The following is a 17,729-nucleotide window of genomic DNA, read 5'->3' as shown; positions in this document are numbered from 1 at the left end:
GTCTCTACCCCTCGAGCCTGTAGAGCCTCTATTTGGTGACAAGACTGGTTAGAATTTGAAAAGATCATTTATCCTGCGAATACTAAAGGTCTGCTGTGTGCTGAGCTTTTAGCACCAGGGAGTCGGTGATGAGGCAGCCCCTTCCCCCCAGGGGCTTGAGCTACAGAAAATGAGTGGTAGACGAGGCTAGTTGCATCAGCCTTGTCTGATCACTACCATTTGCTATGGCACAATGAAAGAGGAGTGGGGGATTGGGGATGGGGACTAATTAATTGAGGAAGTCTTCAGTGACCTCAAAGCCTCTCTGAAAGAACAGAGGTTAGACAGAGGGAATAGATAGTCCAAGAGCACTGAGCAGGGCCCAGTTTTGGAGAACTCAGGAACAGAAGGGTCAGTATGGCTGTAGTGGACGGGACCACAGTGTGAGGTTGGCGAGTTCTACAGACACGCGAGATCACCCATGCAGGTGCCATAAGCCTTTATTAGATCGGCCCATTAGTCCCGGGCAGCTCCCTCCCCAACCCCCGTGTCGCGGGTGTGGGGTGGGGGTGGGAGAGACGTGGAAGAGAGCCTTCCACGGATGTAGAAATCTCTCTGTCCCACAGGCTTCTGTCTTCCTCGATCCCGCCGTCCCCTTTTTATCAAAGGGGAGTGGCTTTCCGTGGGAACATCCTGGGTCTCGCAGGGTAGGTGGGTCAGCCCCGCCCCTGCCCCGTATGGGGGTCCAGAACCTAACACACAGGACGAATGCTGAGAAGTCAGGGGCGTGAGGGTCACCTTAGGGCCCAGTAGCCCATGGCAAAGAGTTCAAGCTGCACTCTGTGATGGGGGCATTGAAGTTTTGAACAGGCAAATGACAGTATACGGTCGCCGACCCCGGTTGGACATGATGGTGCATGCCTATAATCCCAAGTACTTGGGAGGCTGAGACAGGAGGATCACAAGGCCAAGCGCAGCAATTTAGCAAGGCCCTCAGCAACTTAGTGAGACTCTGTTTCAAAATAAAAAATAGAATAGGGCTAGGAGTATAATTTAGAGGTAGAAGCCCCTGGGATCAATCAGTTTCTTTCTCTCTCTCTCTCTCTCTCTCTCTCTCTCTCTCTCTCTCTCACACACACACACACACACACACACACACATACACACACACACACACACACACACACACACACACACACAATCACCCTGGCTCCTGTGTGTAAAGTAAACTCTAAGAGAAAAGAGTAGAAGAGGGAGGCCAGTTAGGAGGAGAGGCTTGGGTTAGATTGGTGCCAGTGGAGGTGATGGCGCCTCCATCACCGGGGTAGATAGACACAAAAAGTACAAGCTCAGTGTGGAAGTGTCTTCCTCAAAGCCCCTCCCTCAAAAGATACCATCTCCCGAGAGAAAGAACACATACATTTGGCTCCAAGGACAGGGCCGGGCTCACCAAGACCATTTTATTCTAAGCCCAGCATTAAAATCCTAGGAGGTGAAGACTTCATCTGTTTCAAAGCTCAATTGCAGTTGGAGGTTTAGGCCACCTCTCAAATTCTCTAAAGACTTTGAGGCAACTTTACCTGCGTGCAGATCCCTATGCCAACAATGGGGGCTTCTCCTCCCTTGCCATGTTAAACAAAAGTAGCGTTGCAAATGAAGGCATAAGTTGATATTTGCTGGTCCTGTGTCTGATATAGCTGGTAGAAAAGCAGGGAAAGCAGCTCATTTCATTCTGTGGCTTCAGGGTTGTAAGGAAATCCAGTTTTTGACAGCTTAACCAAGGCTTTTTTTTTTTTTTATCTCTGGGGCTTAGCAGTGACACATTCAAATGTGTGACCAGGGCCCGCTTCCCACTTCTTCTGTGGCTCTGTAAGGCTACCAGGCTCCTCATCCACCACCTCTCCTTTCTGCTACTCTGAGGCTCCATCTCCCTGCCCCACCACCACCACTGTGATTACCTAGGCACAAGCTGACAGCCTGGGAGCAGTGCCTGCCACCCTAGAAGAGAACTCCTCCCTGGTCCTGTTTTGTCTCCACATCATTCTTTCCCACCTGACATTTTAAAGAAGGGAATTTAAGAGTCTAGACACATGTCCCTTGTTCTCTTTGTGTTCCCTAAAGAAGACCCGGTTCATCCAGATGTTCACTGGTCAATAAGAGGCTTCTTTTTTCCTCCTCTTGCCTTACTCAGTTTGGTGGTATAACTGGATGGGTGCTAGGAGAGAGAAATGGACCAAAAGTCATACCCAAAAGGGGCTTAGAATTCTTATTGCATGGTCTCCTCCCCTCAGGCAAAAATACAACTCTGCTCCAGCAAGCCAAGGTCAGGAGCCTTGGGCTGCTACCTTCTCCTGTATTGACCACAGTTGCTCAGCAGCCATTGGCTGACCAGACACTTGTTTGGTTCTCTATTTACCTGGGCCTGGTGGGTGACATTTCTGTGGTCAGGTTGTGCAAATCTGGAGAGAGGACGTGTAAACAGGACAAGGCTGCTTTTCCAAAGGTCAGAGCCCAGAAATAGTTCCTTGTGTTTCTGACCTATTGCCTTCTCCCTAGACTGGAAGCCACTGAGCAAATGCAAAGTAGTAAAGCATAGCAGGGGGCAGTTACCTCCCGATGGGCTTGCTGAGGGCATTAAGCACAGCCTTCACCTGGACAAAGGCAGGATGGCTGGTCTTTCCCAGCACTTTGCTTCCTGGGGATTATGGTGGCTCATGAGCTTATTTGTACCTTCCCAGGAGCACTCCTTCCTCCAAACCAGTTTGACCCAGCCTTACAGTTCTAAGGCAGTGGAATTTATCAGATTTTGTAGAAAGGATATGCAAAATGTAATTTTCCAAACACTAATAAAGACACCTGTGTTCGTCCTACATACTAAACAATAAGAGGATGACTCCGGTGTTGAATAGTTCTGTATGGGGCAATCATGACTCCTAGAAATGAGTTGTTATAAAGTGGTCATCTCTTCCTCCACTCTTGCTTTTTCCCAGAGGAAGATTTCAAATGGAAAGAATTAATTAAGGGAACCGAAAAGGTTTATTTAGAGAAGTGGGGGCACAGCGTAAAAGAAGGCCATGATAAAGGCTACATTCTAAAGAGAGGGATACGGTTACGTTCAGGGAAGGGGCTGCTTTCCCGGGGTGGAAAACAGCATGGAACCTCTGTTCCACTCTCTAGAGTGGAGGATGGCAAGGAGTCCTCCACGTGGTGGGCTTCATTCAGTTTGGAAACCCTTCCCCCTCGTGCATATGTGTTTGGAGAAGTCGCCATCTCCTCGTGTGCCTTAGCTTAGTGCATCAATGCTGGCTGTTTTTGCCAAGTTGGAAACTTCCCCCTGGTACCTAAGCAAAACCCTGCAGGCAGCTAGGCGTGCTGTTAAATCTAGGCTCCGGTCACCCTTGCAGTTCTCTAACAGAGGTTTCCTACCCACAGCTAGGCAGGAGAGTGCCTTACTTCCATTCATGAGGGCCTGATGATTTTCCCTTTCGGTCCTTCAGGTCCATCCCATCTTGCCCTGCCTGCTCATATCTAGCTCTAAGAGATCTGGGCCGGTCGGGTTCCCCTAGCAACAGGCTAGCTGTGGCTCTTTCTTCTGTGCAACAGAGGGGTAGTAACTACTTTCCTTGCAGGACTGTGGGAAGGCGATCTGCAAGCTCCCTGGCCAAACTTGGTCCTATGAAAGAGTGCCTGTCTGTAGGGCGCTTTTTCCTCTCTGGCCTTCCCACCCCAGCAGCTTCCCTTCTGTCTTGCTCTGGCCTGTTCAGGACTTTGCCCTGCAGGAGTGCACCTGCCCCCAAGAATGGAGAGCAAACCCACAGTGCACAGGGGCTGAGGAGGCTGTTTAGGAAGAGCTCATTCCTATCATCTCAGTACCTGGGAGACTGAGACAGGAGGATGGCAGGTTTGAGGCCAGACTTAGCAACTTAGTGATACCGTGTTTCAAAATAAAACAGGCTTGAGCCAGATGTGGTGGCGCACGCTTGTAATCCCACACTTGTAATCCCCGCGCTTGGGAGGCTGAGACAGGAGGATCGCGTAGGTTCGAAGCCAGCCGCAGCTACTTGGTGAGGCTCTCAGCAACTTAGTGAGACCCTGTTTCCAAATAAAATATAAAATAGGTCTGGGAGTATATCCCGGAGGTAGAAAGCCTCTGGGTTCCACCCCCAGTACCACCAAAATAAATAAATAAATAAATAAATAAATAAATAAATAAAACAGGCTTGGAGTGTAGCTCAGAGCTAGATTGCCCCTAGGTTCAATCTCCAGTTTTTTCTGTTTGTTTTTTGTTTTTGTTTTTTCTGGTACTGGGGGTGGAACCCAGGGGCTTTTCTACCTCCAGGCTATACTCCCAGACCTATTTTATACTTTATTTGGAAACAGGGTCTCACTAAGTAGCTGAAGCTGGCTTCGAATTTATGTGATCCTCCTGTCTCAGCCTCCCAAGTGCTGGGATTACAAGCGTGCGCCACCACACTCAGCCAATCCCCAGTTTAAATTTTTTTTTTCTACAGAAGCCCTTTATATTCCTATCCTTCAGAAGAAACTGAAGCAGGGAACAACTGAGCATTATGTCTCTGGCCTCATAATAAGAAAGTGGTAAAAACAACACTAAACTGGGCATGGTGGCGCACGCTTGTAATCCCAGTGCTTGGGAGGCTGAGACAGGAGGGTTGCACAGGTTCGAAGCCAGCCTCAGCTACTCAGTGAGGCTCTCAGCAACTTAGTGAGACCCTCTTTCTAAATAAAATATAAAATAGGTCTGGGGGTATAGCCCAGAGGTAGAAGGCCCCTGGGCTCCACCCCCAGTACCACAAAAACAAACAAACACTAATTATAAGATAATTAGAAAGTGGTAGAGAGCCAGAACTTGCGCTCCTAGCCTCCGTGCCTCCCTTTATCCCTCCTTCATTCTGTGCAGTTAGGATGTTGCCAGCACTCAAGTGTCTGACGCTTCTTTGGGTCCCCATCTCTTCACCTGGGCCAGGTACCAAAAGTTGGTTAGCCATCCTGTACTACTGGGAAATGGTTAGAGGAACACAAGCATGTGTGCACACGCGTGCACACACACACACACACACACACACACACACACACACCCTGCACATTTCACATTCCTACCCCAGGAACACAGTCCAAACCCAAGCACGTGCCATTTCCTCCCAGAGATCTCTCTTGATTTTGCCCTGATTTTACCACTTTATGCCTCTCTTGGAACCCTTACCTCTTTTTATTTTTTTTGGGGGGGGTGATATTGGAGGGTTGAACCCAGAGACATTCTACCTCCAAGCTACAACTTATTTATTTATTTATTTATTTATTTATTTATTTATTTTGTGTGTGTGTGTGGTACCGGGGATGGAACCCAGGGAAATTCTACCTCCGGGCTACACTCCCAGACCTATTTTATATTTTATTTGGAAACAGGGTCTCTTAAACCAGGCGAGGCTGGCTTCGAACCTGCGCGATCCTCCTGTCTCAGCCTCCCAAGTGCTGGGATTACACGCATGCGCCACCACGCCCGGCCTTTTCATTTTTTTAAACAGGGCCAGTCTGGCTAGGTTGCTGAGAGTCTCACTAAATTGCTAAGGCTAACCTTGAATGAACATGCAATCCTCCTAGCTCAGCCTCCCAAGGACTGGGACTACAGACATGTGTCACCAGCTAGGACCTTTACCTCCTTCTAATAATAACCCATGTCCATACAGCACCTTATAGCCTTCGAAGCAATCGCCCATCCTCCTAGTGCTGGCGTGTGTGTGTGCGTTTATGTTTGTGTGTGTGTTTGCTGGAAATTGAACTCAGAGGCTTTCTACCTCTGAGCTACATCCCCAGTCCTATATTATTTTTGTTTTGAAACAGGGTCTTGCTAGGTTGATGAGAGAGTCTCACTACTTGATGAGGTTGTTCTCAAACCTGTGATCCTCTTTTCTCAGCTTCCAAAGTACTAGAATCACGGGTGTGTATTTATTTATTTATTTATTTATTTATTTATTTATTTATTTATTTTTGGCAGCACTGGAGACTGAAACCAGGAGCATTCTACCTCCAAGCTACACCCTCAGCTCTATTTTTTTTTTTTTTTTTTTTTTTTTTTTTTTTGCGGTACTGAGGATTGAACCCAGGGGGCATTCTACCTCTGAGCTACATCCCAGCCCTATTTTTTAATTCTTTATTTTGAAACAGGGTCTCACTGAGTTGCAAAGGGCCTCACTAAGTAGCTGAGGCTGTCCTTAAACCGCGATCTTCCTGTCTCAGCCTCCCAAATGCTTTGAAATAGGGTCTCACTCTTGAGATAATGGAGGGGAAATACCAGCAAAGTTTGAATGGAAAGATAGGAGAAGAGGAAGGCTGATTTTGATTAATGAGGGTCTACAGCTGAACATGTGTAAAATTATGAATAAGACATGGTTAACCTAGACAACCATTGGTGGGGGAAGGGAAAACGAGGGCGGGGGGAGAGGGCACCAAATATAGTTTAAATGTATACTATTTATGTTCAATAATAAAATTGTTAAAAAAAAAAAAAAAGAAAGAAATAGGGTCTCACTGACTTGCAGCAGGCCTCACCAAGTGGCTGAGGCTGGTCGCAAACCTGTGATCCTTCTGTCACAGCCTCCCAAGTACTGGGATTACAAACACGCGCCACTACACCCGGCTATTTTATTTTAAAAGAGGGTCTCTGAAAGTTGCTGATGTTGGCCTCGAACCTGCAGTTCTCCTGTCTCAGCCTCCCAAGTACTGTGGTTACAGCCTACGCACCACCAGGCCCAGCTAGTGCTGCCCTTTCTTCCCATCTCCAAACCACCTTCATTGACTTCAGGGCACAGCAGTTCAGGGATAGAACTGAGCTCTGGGATCCTAGCACACTTCTAAACACCTCAGCGTCACTCTCAGTGAAGTAGGGCTAACAATAGTGCCTGCCCACGGGGCTGGAGAGGAGAGAGAGAGAGAGAGAGAGAGAGAGAGAGAGAGAGAGAGAGAGAGAGGGTGAGAACAAGAGCAAGAGGAGAGAAAGGGAAGCTTCTGCCCATTGTTATCATTACCTCACCCCTTTCTTCCTTCCAAACCCTGGGGGGATAAACAAAGCAAGTCTGTTCTTGACTTGGGTAAGAACGAGTTTAAACCAGATGACCTCTAAGCTCCATCTAGCTCTGAGTCCACCATGAATCACAGTTATTTATGGGCACATCTTAGGTCTCCATGCTGAAGCAGTCTCTCTAAGCTCAGCCCTTCGCAGGGGACCTTGTCCTGCCAGATCAATGTTAGCGCCTAACAAAAGCGCCTGCCTCAGCCAGACACAGGGCTGAGCAAAGGAGACACTCCTAGAAGGCATTTCGCACAGCGCACAGCTCCCGGGACTGAGTAAACACCTAACAGATCAGGGTTACTGTTGATATCAATAAGACTCCCAAACACGGTCACTTAAAAGCACAGGTTCTAGAGCCACACAGCCGGGCTTCATTCTGGTACTGACCCTGTGACCCCTGGAGCAAATTAAGCACCCAAGAAAGGCATTGAGGTCTGTATCTGGCATGTGCTTGGAGCTCTTAAGTGCCCTTTGTCATCACTGACAGAGGAGAAGCCCCATCTCAGAGACAGCCAGCAGCATCCCCGAGCCTGGTGGACTTGGCATCCCAACCCAAGTGTGACTGGTCCAAAGCCTTGTCTGGGACATGGTGCTGCCCCCTATGGTCCAAGTACAGGTTTGTTTTCTGTTTGTTGTTTGTTTTTGTTTTTTGAGGTGCTAGGGATTGAACCCAGGGGCAGTCTGCCTCCAAGCTATACCCCCAGGCCTATTTTATATTTTACTTGGAAATCGGATATAGGTTGCAGAGGGCCTCACTAAGTTGCTGACATTGGCTTCGAACCTGTGATTCTCCTGCCTCAGCCTCCCAAGTACTAGGATTACAGACGTGTGCCCAGCTGCGTGTGCATTTTAATGGGTGCCTCTGGCTTTCGGTGTCACTCCTCTCAGCTCTCTTCCCCCACAGAGAAACCTCTCCAAACGTAGAGGTTCCAGGGGGAGAAGAGTGAGCCCACCCAGAGACCTCTGGGTGAGGGAGGCACTGGAAGCCCCCAAGTCACACCACAGGGAAGCGGCCTCTTGCTCCCCTGTGTTGGGCTACAGCGCTTAGGCCTCCACCAGGGTGCTCGCTGCCCAGAAAGCCCAGGTAACAGCCACGCCTGCGCGCAGCCCGGAGCCTGCAGTAAAGCCCTGGTCAGGCACAGTAATGGCACCCTGGAAGCTGGGCCTCAGCCTGCCACAGAAACAGGCCCTGCCCTAGAGGCCGTTTCCATTTCTGAAGCATGATTCACCCAGGAGACAAGACCAGACAGACCGGAGGAAGGAGGCTGGGTGGTGGATCCAGGGGAAGGAGAAAAACAACCCTGGTTAGAGCAGCAGCTGCAGGGCTGCAGGGGCGGGAGCAGAGAGCCTGCTGCTGGAGCCTTGGGAACAAGGCCGCCCCCTGACCAATCCATTTGTCTTCCTCCCAGGCAGCCTCGATGATTTAAACTAGAATCCAGCCGTGCTTCCAAACCCCAGGAAAACGTCATTAGCACCGCATGGTGTGTGGCTGATTATGATTTTCAAGCCCCTTTCCCACACACACACCTTTGAGCTGGTTTTAGATAATTTGCTTCTCTTATTACAAAGCAAAACATGCGTGTTGAGGAATACTGGGGAATTTTTTCAAAGGTAGATTTAAAATTTTCAAGTGTGTATACAGAATTACACCGTGAGCAGTAAGACTTTCTGTAAATTTCCAGCTAGTCATTTTTCTAAGCTTATATACACAGATACATATAATACATTAAACAAAATGAGAGCTATACCACATAAAAATCTGTCTTTTTTCACTTAGTATAAAATTATGAGCATTTTCCAGTGTTGCCAAACAATCTGCCTTAATGATTCATAGTGGCTACATTATCAGAATAGACTTGCCAGATTTTCTTTCCTTTTTCCTTTTTCTTTCTTTTTTTTTGTGTATGTATGTATGTATGTATGTATGTATGTATGTGGTATTGGGAATTAAACTCAGGGCATTCTATCTCCAAGTTACACCCCTCCTCACCCCACCCCACCTCTGTTTGTTTGTTTTTGTTTTTTCTTTTCTTTTCTTTTCTTCTTTTTTTTTTTTTTTTTGCAGGTCTGGGGATGGAACCCAGGGGCATTCGACCTCCGAGCTACACCCCCTGCCTATTTTCTATTCTTTATTTTTGAAACAGGTTCTCACTGAGTTGCGGAGGGTCTCACTAAGTAGCTGAGGCTGGCCATGAACTGTGATCCTCCTGTCTCAGCCTCCTGAATGCTGGGATTACAAGCGTGCACCACCACACCAGGCTTGTTTTTAATTTTGAAACATGGTTTTGCTAAATTGCTGAGGGGTTTACTAGGTTGCTGAGACTGGCCTTGAATCTAGGATCCTCCTGTCTCAGTATTATAAGATGGACGCATCGGGTCGGTGTACAGATACCCGCAGGACACCGCTATAAGATGATATGCATGCCTTTATTCCTGGAGAGTTGACCGCCAGCCCCCACGGCCCGTGGGGGATAATGGGGGAGAGTGCACCTCTCTGTCTCTATCAGGCTTCTCTCAAATCGAGGGGCGTGGTCTCCTCTGGGAATCACAGGGCTCCACCTCCTAACTTCCGGCCCCACCCCCTGCGGGGCAGCGGCTCAAACCTTTCAAGTATCCCAAGTACCGGGATTACAGATGTGTGCCGTCAACCTGATTTTGTTATTTTGAAATAGGGTCTCCCTAGATTGCTGAGGCTGGCCTCTAACCTGCAATCCTAAATACTGGGATTACAGGTGTGTGCCCAGCTACATGTGTCATATTTTCTCTAGCCATACTGATTGTTGGACATTCAAGATGTTTACGAGCCGGACATAGTGGGACATGTTTGTAATCCCAGTACTTGGGAGGTTGGCAGGAAGATCACAAGTTCAAGATCAGCCTTGGCAACCTAGCCAGACTCTCAGAAGCCTAGTGAGACCCTGTTCCAAAAAACAGAAAAAGGTCTGGGGGTGTAGGTCAGGGGCAGAAGGCTCCTAGATTTAATCCTTAGTAACACACACACACACACACACACACACACACACACACACACACACAAAACACAAAGATTTTTACAAAAACTTTGCTATTATGAATCATACTGTCCTGAACATCTCTTTGGTTATCTTTTTTTTCTATACGAGAGAGAGACCACCATAGGGACAAAAGGCAAACGCATTCCTGGTCTTAACTCACAGTTTATGAGCTACTCAAAGTGGTGTGTGCTTATCAGCTTAGAGACCACAAAGGCCAAGACGCTGGGAGTCAGGGGAGCAGCACACTGGAGGAGGCTTGACCTCAGGGCCGAGGTTTGTGCTTTGTTCTCCTCTGCACCTATGCACTTTTTTTTTTTTTTTGGCGATTCTAAGGATGGGACCCAGGGGCATTCTGCCTCCGAGCTACACCCTCAGTTCTATTTTTTATTCTTCATTTTGAAACAGGGTCTCACTGAGTTGCAAAGGGCCTCACTTAAGTAGCTGAGGCTGTCTGTGAACCAGGAGCTCCAGTCCCAGCCTCCCAAATTCTGAGATTACAAGCGTGAGCCAACGCCCAACTTGAAGGATTTTTGTTTGTTTGTTTTTTGTAGTACTGGGGGTGGAACCCAGGCACTTTCTACCTCCGGGCTATACTCCCAGACCTATTTTCTACTTTATTTGGAAACAGGGTCTCACTAAGTTGCTGAGAGCCTCACTAAGTAGCTGAGGCTGGCTTTGAACCTGTGCGTTCCTCCTGTCTCAGCCTCCCAAGTGCAGGGATTACAAGCGTGCACCACCACGCCCGCTGATCTTCAATTTTCTAACTTTGTGCCATGGATGCCTTTGGCAATCTGATTAAGCCAATCAACCCCTTCAGAATGATGCATTTACGTATTTATAATAAAATAGCTAGGAAACCGTGTATTATTATAGAGGAAGCCACCTCTATTAAAACATGAAATGATGACATTGCAATACCTGTGGCCCTAACCTAAATGCATGCATGATAAGGTCTAGAGCTTACCGTGGAGAGCGGCCCACCAGGGGTCCTGAGCGCCCTGTACTGTCCTGCTCCGTGGCCCGGGCCAGGAGCCTCATCCCCTCACCGCCTGACACTGAACAGATTCTGCAGCTCATCACTGAGGCCGCCAGACTGACTTGTTTGCTGCTTGTTCAAAGAGTGCTGAACTCTCGTCCCTACATTTTTTCTCTCATGAGCACTGTCCACTCTATGTGCTTGGGTCACAGCCTGCAGGAAACAGGGCTCAGAGACACAGCACAGGTAACCCAACAGTCTGCAGACTGCTGCTTGGAGAAATTCTTCATGTGTGGTCTGGGACTTTCACATCCTGTCACTTCTTGTGTGGGTAGGGGAGGCTCCTGGGGATTGAACCCCAGAGCATTCTACCTCTGAGATACATCCTCAGCCCTTTTTAAAACTTTTTTTTTTTTTTAATTTTGAAATGGGGTCTCACCGGGCATAGTGGCACACATTTATAATCCCAGTACTTGGGAGGCTGAGACAGGAGAATCTGGGTTTGTGGCCACCCTCCGCTACTTAGTGAGGCCCTCTGCAACTTAGTGAGACCCTGTTTCAAAAATAAAGAATGAAAAATCGGGCTGGGGGTGTTTCTCTGGGGGTATAGAATGACCCTGGGTTCAATCCAAGTACCACAATAAAAGAAGGAAGAAAGGAAGAAAGGAAGGAAGGAGGAAAGAAGAGAAAAGAAAAGAAAAGAAAAGAAAAGAAAAGAAAAGAAAAGAAAAGAAAAGAAAAGAAAAGAAAGAAATAGGGTCTCAATACCGTGAGCTGGCTTTAGACCTGCTATCTTCGGCTTAGCCTCCCAAGTACTGGGATTACAAGCAAGCACCACCACGCCCCCAGCTCTTCTGACATTGTTTTGAAGCTGTATGGAAGGCAAAACCTTAGCATTGACAGTTCTAACTCTATAGTGATTTCAAGCCAGTGGTGAGCACAAGTGTTATTTTGAGATGCAGTTGTGTGTGGCAGATTTTTTTGAGAAATGCATCCTTTGGCAATTTCGTCATTGTGCAAACGTAAAGCCTCCTTAGGCACATACAAGATGTATGAGGCTCTTGCCTATATGTAGGCATTACAATGTGACATATTACTTCTACAATGTGACATATTACTTGACAGTCAACTTTGTTTTGTAAGTAGGAGTACATCTGAAAGTTATGATAAAAGTAAAGCATAGTAAATAGATCAGTAATCTAGCCATTATCAAATATTATATTCTGTACATAATTTTATTTTTGGTGGTGGTACTGGGGTTCCTGGAAACCCTCCTACCTCCAGGCTACACTCCCAGACCTATTTTTATACTTTTTTTATTTGGAAACAGGGTCTCTTAAGCCAGTGCAGCTGGCTTTGAACCTGCACGATCCTCCTGTCTCTGCTTCCCAAGCGCGGGGATTACAAGCGTGCGCCACCACTCCCAGCCTGTACATAATTTTATGTGCTGTACTTTTCTACAGCTGGCAGCATAATGGGCTTGTTTACAGCAGCCTCACCACTAGTATGCATTGATGCCATTAGGCAACAGGAATTTTCCAGTTTCATCTTAAGAACAATCTCAGTAGCTAAGCCAGGTGTGGTAGTCCACACATTTAAGCCTAGTACTTGAAAGGCTGAGCTAGGAGGATTGCAAGTTCAAAGCCCACCTTAGCCGTTTAGCAAGGCACTTGACAACTTAGCAAGACCCTGTTTCCAAATAAAGAAATAAAATAGGCCTGGGGTTGTAGTTTGGAGGTAAAATGTCCTTGGGTTCAATCCCCAGCACCCCCTAACATATTAATAGCATAAAGATTAAAATTTCTACACAGAACATTATATAATTATAAAAATATCATAATATATTATATAGTAATATGTATAATATCATATATATATATATATATATATATATATATATATATATATATATATAGGCACTGAGGTATACCTCTGAGCTATACCTTAACTCTTTTTTTCTTTTTTTTTCTTTTTGTGGTCCCAGGGATTAAACCCAGGGACATTCTACCTCTAAGATACACCCTCAGACCTATTTTATTTTTTATTTTTTATTTTTTCAATACTGGGGATGGAACCCAGGAGCATTCTACCTCTGAGCTACACTCTCAGCCCTATTTTTATTCTTTTTTTAAATAAATTTTTATTGGTTCATTGTAGTCATACATCTTAATGAGATAAAAAAAAAAACTTGTGGAGATATACATGCACACATCACCCAATCAGCCCCTACCCAATCCCTAACCATTCCCTCCTCCTCCCTCCTTCCCATGCTTAGTTTCCTGATTAACTTTGATATGTTTGGGTTTTTTTCTTCCATATATGATCAAGTTATTTTTGACAAGGTTTCCAAGAACATTTGGTGAACAAAATAATAATCTTTTCACTAAATATTGTTGAAAAATAATCACTACATGAAAAGGAATAAAATTGGGCCTTAACTAACACCATATACAAATATTAACTCAAAAGAGATAAAAGATCTAAATGTAAATATTAAGACTATAAACTTTTAGAAGAAAACCAGGGTCATAAAACTTCACAACATTGAAATTAGCAGTGATTTCTTGGATATGATTCCAAAGGCATAGGCAACAAAAGAATAAACAAAAAAACTTAACAAAAATAGAAAAATATTGTACATCCAAAGACAATGTAAACAGAATTAAAAGTTACTGATAGAATGGGAAAATATATTTCCAAATGCTATATCTGAAGGTATATTAATATTCCAAATATAAATCCTAAAAATTAGCAACAATAAAAGCAAACAACACAATTTAGAAATAGGTAAAAGACTAAAATAGATAATGAATCTCCAAAGATTTTTATATGACCAGTAAACACATGAATATCACTCATCATTATCATAATATAAGTAATCACTAAGGAAATACAAATAGAAACTATAGTGAAATACTACTTCACATTTGTTAGAATGGCTACTTAACATGAATTACCTTGCTCCAGCCCTTTACCTTGAGTTTGTTACTATCTTTACTTGTAAAGTGTGTTTCTTGTAAGCAGCAGGTGGATGGATTCTGGATTTTAATCCATTTTGCCACTTTAAGTCTTTTTGTTGGGGAATTGAGGCCATTTACATTCAGTGTGATTATTGAGAGATAACTTTTAATTCCTAACATGTTAAGATTTTATTTCTGTTTGAAATACTGTTTATTTTTCTTTGCTTAGTTGTCTGATGGATGGAAAATCTTATTTCTCTGGTTCTGGTGTGTATTACCTATTTCTTCTTTGTAGCTAATCTCTTTGAGTATTTTCTCTAGCGCTGGTTTTGAAGACATAAGTTCCTTCAGTTTCTGTTTGTCATGGAAGCTTCTTAATTTCCAATCTAATTTGATAGATAGTTTTGCTGGGTAGGAAATTTTTGGCTAGAAGCTGTTTTCTTTCAGAGTTTGGAATATGTTACTCCAAGCCCTTCTGGCTTTCATGACTTGGTTTGGGAAGTCTGGAGTGATTCTAATTGGTTTGCCTCTGAATGTCACTTGGCCCTTTGTTTTTGTTGCCTTTAAGATTCTCTGCTTGGCTTCCACGTTGGTAATTTTGACAGTTATGTGGCATGGGGAACCTTTTCTCTGATCCTGTCTAAAGGGAATTCTATATGTTTCCTAGACCTGTGTATCAACTTCTTGCTCTATGTTTGGAAAATTTTCTGCTATTATTTCTTTGAAGAGATTATTGATTCCTTTGGTTTCACCTTATTTTCCCTCTTCTATTCTGATTATTCTTAGGTTAGCTCTCTTAAAATGGGCCCATATTTCTTCAATGTCAGATTCCTGCTGTCTGATTTTTTTCTAAGTTATAAATTATGCATTCATTTTTGGAGTGATCATCTTCTAGGAGTGAGATTCTATTCTCCATGTGGTCTAATCAGTTGTTTATAGTTTGAATTGAGGCCTTTACTTCAATGATTGCATCCTTTATTTCTTTTAGACTCTCTCTAAATTCTTTTCAAAAGTCCTGTATTATTTCTACAGTTATATTCCTGATTTGATCTTCTGGAGATCTCCAAATTTCTGTGTTATCAGGTTCTGATATTATGGGGTTGTGGGCGTTCATTGCTGTATTGTTATTCCTCTTTCTCATGGTTTCAGAAGTTTGTGCCTTCTCTGGATTCTTCCCCAGATCACCACAACTTCACTTAGGGTGCTCTGGATCTGGAGTTTGTGGTAATCTCGTCCACCACTACTCCTTTACTGGGTTGTATTGTAAAGTCTCAGACCCAGGGGTTTAGTCGAGGCTGTGCAGGACCATGGGAGTGCCAAGCTGGGTGTTCTCCCACGGGGAGCTGCAACTAGGGTGTGGTATCTTTGCCACCTCTACTCCTTCACTAGGTAGGACTGCAAAATCTCAGACCCAGGGAGATTATCCTAACTGTGCAAGTCCCTGCGGGTGTAGTGCTGGGATTTCTCCTGCAGGGGCTGCAATTTCACTTACAGTTATTGTGCATGCTGATCTGGAGCTGTCCCAGGGGTGGTGAACTCGCTGCCGCTGCTGGCAATATGGTGCCGCTGGCACGCCCTCAGCCATGAGGCTGGCATATTTCTCTTCTGGTTTTGAGCTCCGTTCTGAGTCCCTGGAAGGCGGAATGAGCTTGGCCACTGGGAGTTTTAGATGTTCTTTGTGCTGAAAGAACTGCTGAATTACACCCAAATGATCCGCAGCTGCTCATTTCAGCTCCTTGTTTACCTTTCCTCTCTGGAACCTGGTGCTGTGAGGCATGATGGCACCGGTGCGACTCTGCAATGCAGGCTGGATTCTTTTCTGGTCTCTGGTTGTTCTTCTAGTCTTCTTTTTCTCTGTCCCTTATGTTTACATCTTTTATTTCTCTGCTGATAGTGTTTTCTGGCTATGAAAAGCACTGATTTTGTGACAATAGAGATTGAGTGTTAGCAGGGCTCGTAAACACTGCTTTTCTCGGTCGTGATCTTCCCGGAAGTCCCTATTTTTTATTCTTTATTTTGACAGGATCTCACTAAGTTGTAGAGGGCCTTACTAAGTAACTGAGGCTTTCAGAGAACTCAATCCTCTTGTCTCAGCCTCCCAAGTACTGGCATTACAAGTGTGCGCCACCACACACGGCTTTTATTTTTTATTATTTATTATTTATTTATTTATTTATTTATTTATTTATTTATTTATTTTGGTAGTACTGGAGATGGAACCCTTCTACCTCCGGGCTACACTCCCAGGCCTATTTGATATTTTATTTGGAAACAGTTTATCTTAAGCCAGAAGGCTGGCTTCAAACCTGAGAGATCCTCCTGTCTCTGCCTCCCAAGCGTGAGGATTACAAGCGTGCGCCACCACGCCCGGCTTTTATTTTTTATTTTGAAACATAATCTTGCTAAGCTGCTGAGAGCCTCGCTAACTTGCTGGGCCTTACTTCAAACCTGGGATCCTCCTGTCTCACCCTCACCAGTACTGGGATTATGGGCATGTGCCACAGCATCCGGCCCCAGCCCTTTTTTATTTTAATTTTGAAACAGGTTCTTGCTAAATGGCGGAAATTCTCACTAAGTGGCTAAGGCTTGCCTTGAACCTGCAATCTTCCTGTCTCAGCCTCCCAAGTATTGGGATTATAAGTGTGCATCATCACACTAGGCTTTATGTAAAATTTAAGTAACCTAACTAAATGGAGAAATATATATACCACATTTATGTTTTGGAAAACTCGATAGTGTAAAAATGTCACTTCTCTCCTTTTAGCCTTTAGATACAATGCAATCCTACTCAATATCCCAAGTTTTCCTTTTCATCCTATAGAATGAAATGAAAATTGACTTTCTGAAATACATGATACAGCGCCGGGAGTGGTGGCACACGCTTGTAATCCCCGCGCTTGGGAGGCAGAGAAGGAGGATCACACAGGTTCGAAGCCAGCTGTGCTGGCTTAAGAGATCCTGTTTCCAAATTAAAATATATTTTTAAAAAAATAGGTCTGGGAGTGTAGCCTGGAGGTAGAAGGGCTTCCAGGAACTCTAGTACCACCAAAAAAAAAAAAAAAAAAAAAAAAGAAAAAAAGAAAAAGGAAAAAAAAAAAGAAAAGAAAAGAAAAAAATGACCAGGAGATTCTGGGTGTGGTGGCGCACGCTTGTAATCCCAGCTCTCAGGAGGCTGAGACTGGAAGATCGAGGTTCACGGCCAGCCTCAGCTACTTAGTGAGGCCCTCTGCAACTCAGTGAGACCCTGTTTCAAAATAAAGAATAAAAAATTGGGCAGGGGGTGTAGCTCAGAGGTCAAATGCCTCTGGGTTCCATCTCCAGACCCACAAAATAAATAAATAAATAAATAAATAAATAAATAAATAAATACAAGGAGAAACCAATATCCACCCATGAAACTAAACTTGGTTCTAGTGTAGCTAATATATTTCATATGGATCATACCAATTGTTGGCAGGGATGGACATCGGCCGTTCTCAGACACTTTTGGTAAAAATAAAATTGGTTTGGTCACTTAGGAAAACTAATATCTTCCAGGGAACCAAATGCACACACTATCACCCAGCAGGTCCATGGTGTGCGCCCTACAGAAACGAGTGTGTATGTGCATATGTATGCCAAAACCACAGGCTAGAGTGTTCAGAGCAATGCCCCGAAGCTGGAAAAATAAATCCACGTGTCTATGAGCAGTAGGGTCAGTTGTGTTTACAGTC

This window comes from Muscardinus avellanarius (assembly GCF_963383645.1).
Source record: "Muscardinus avellanarius genome assembly, chromosome: 3".
In the NCBI taxonomy this organism is placed as follows: Eukaryota; Metazoa; Chordata; class Mammalia; order Rodentia; family Gliridae; genus Muscardinus; species Muscardinus avellanarius.
Note: the sequence above shows the minus strand (reverse complement) of the source record.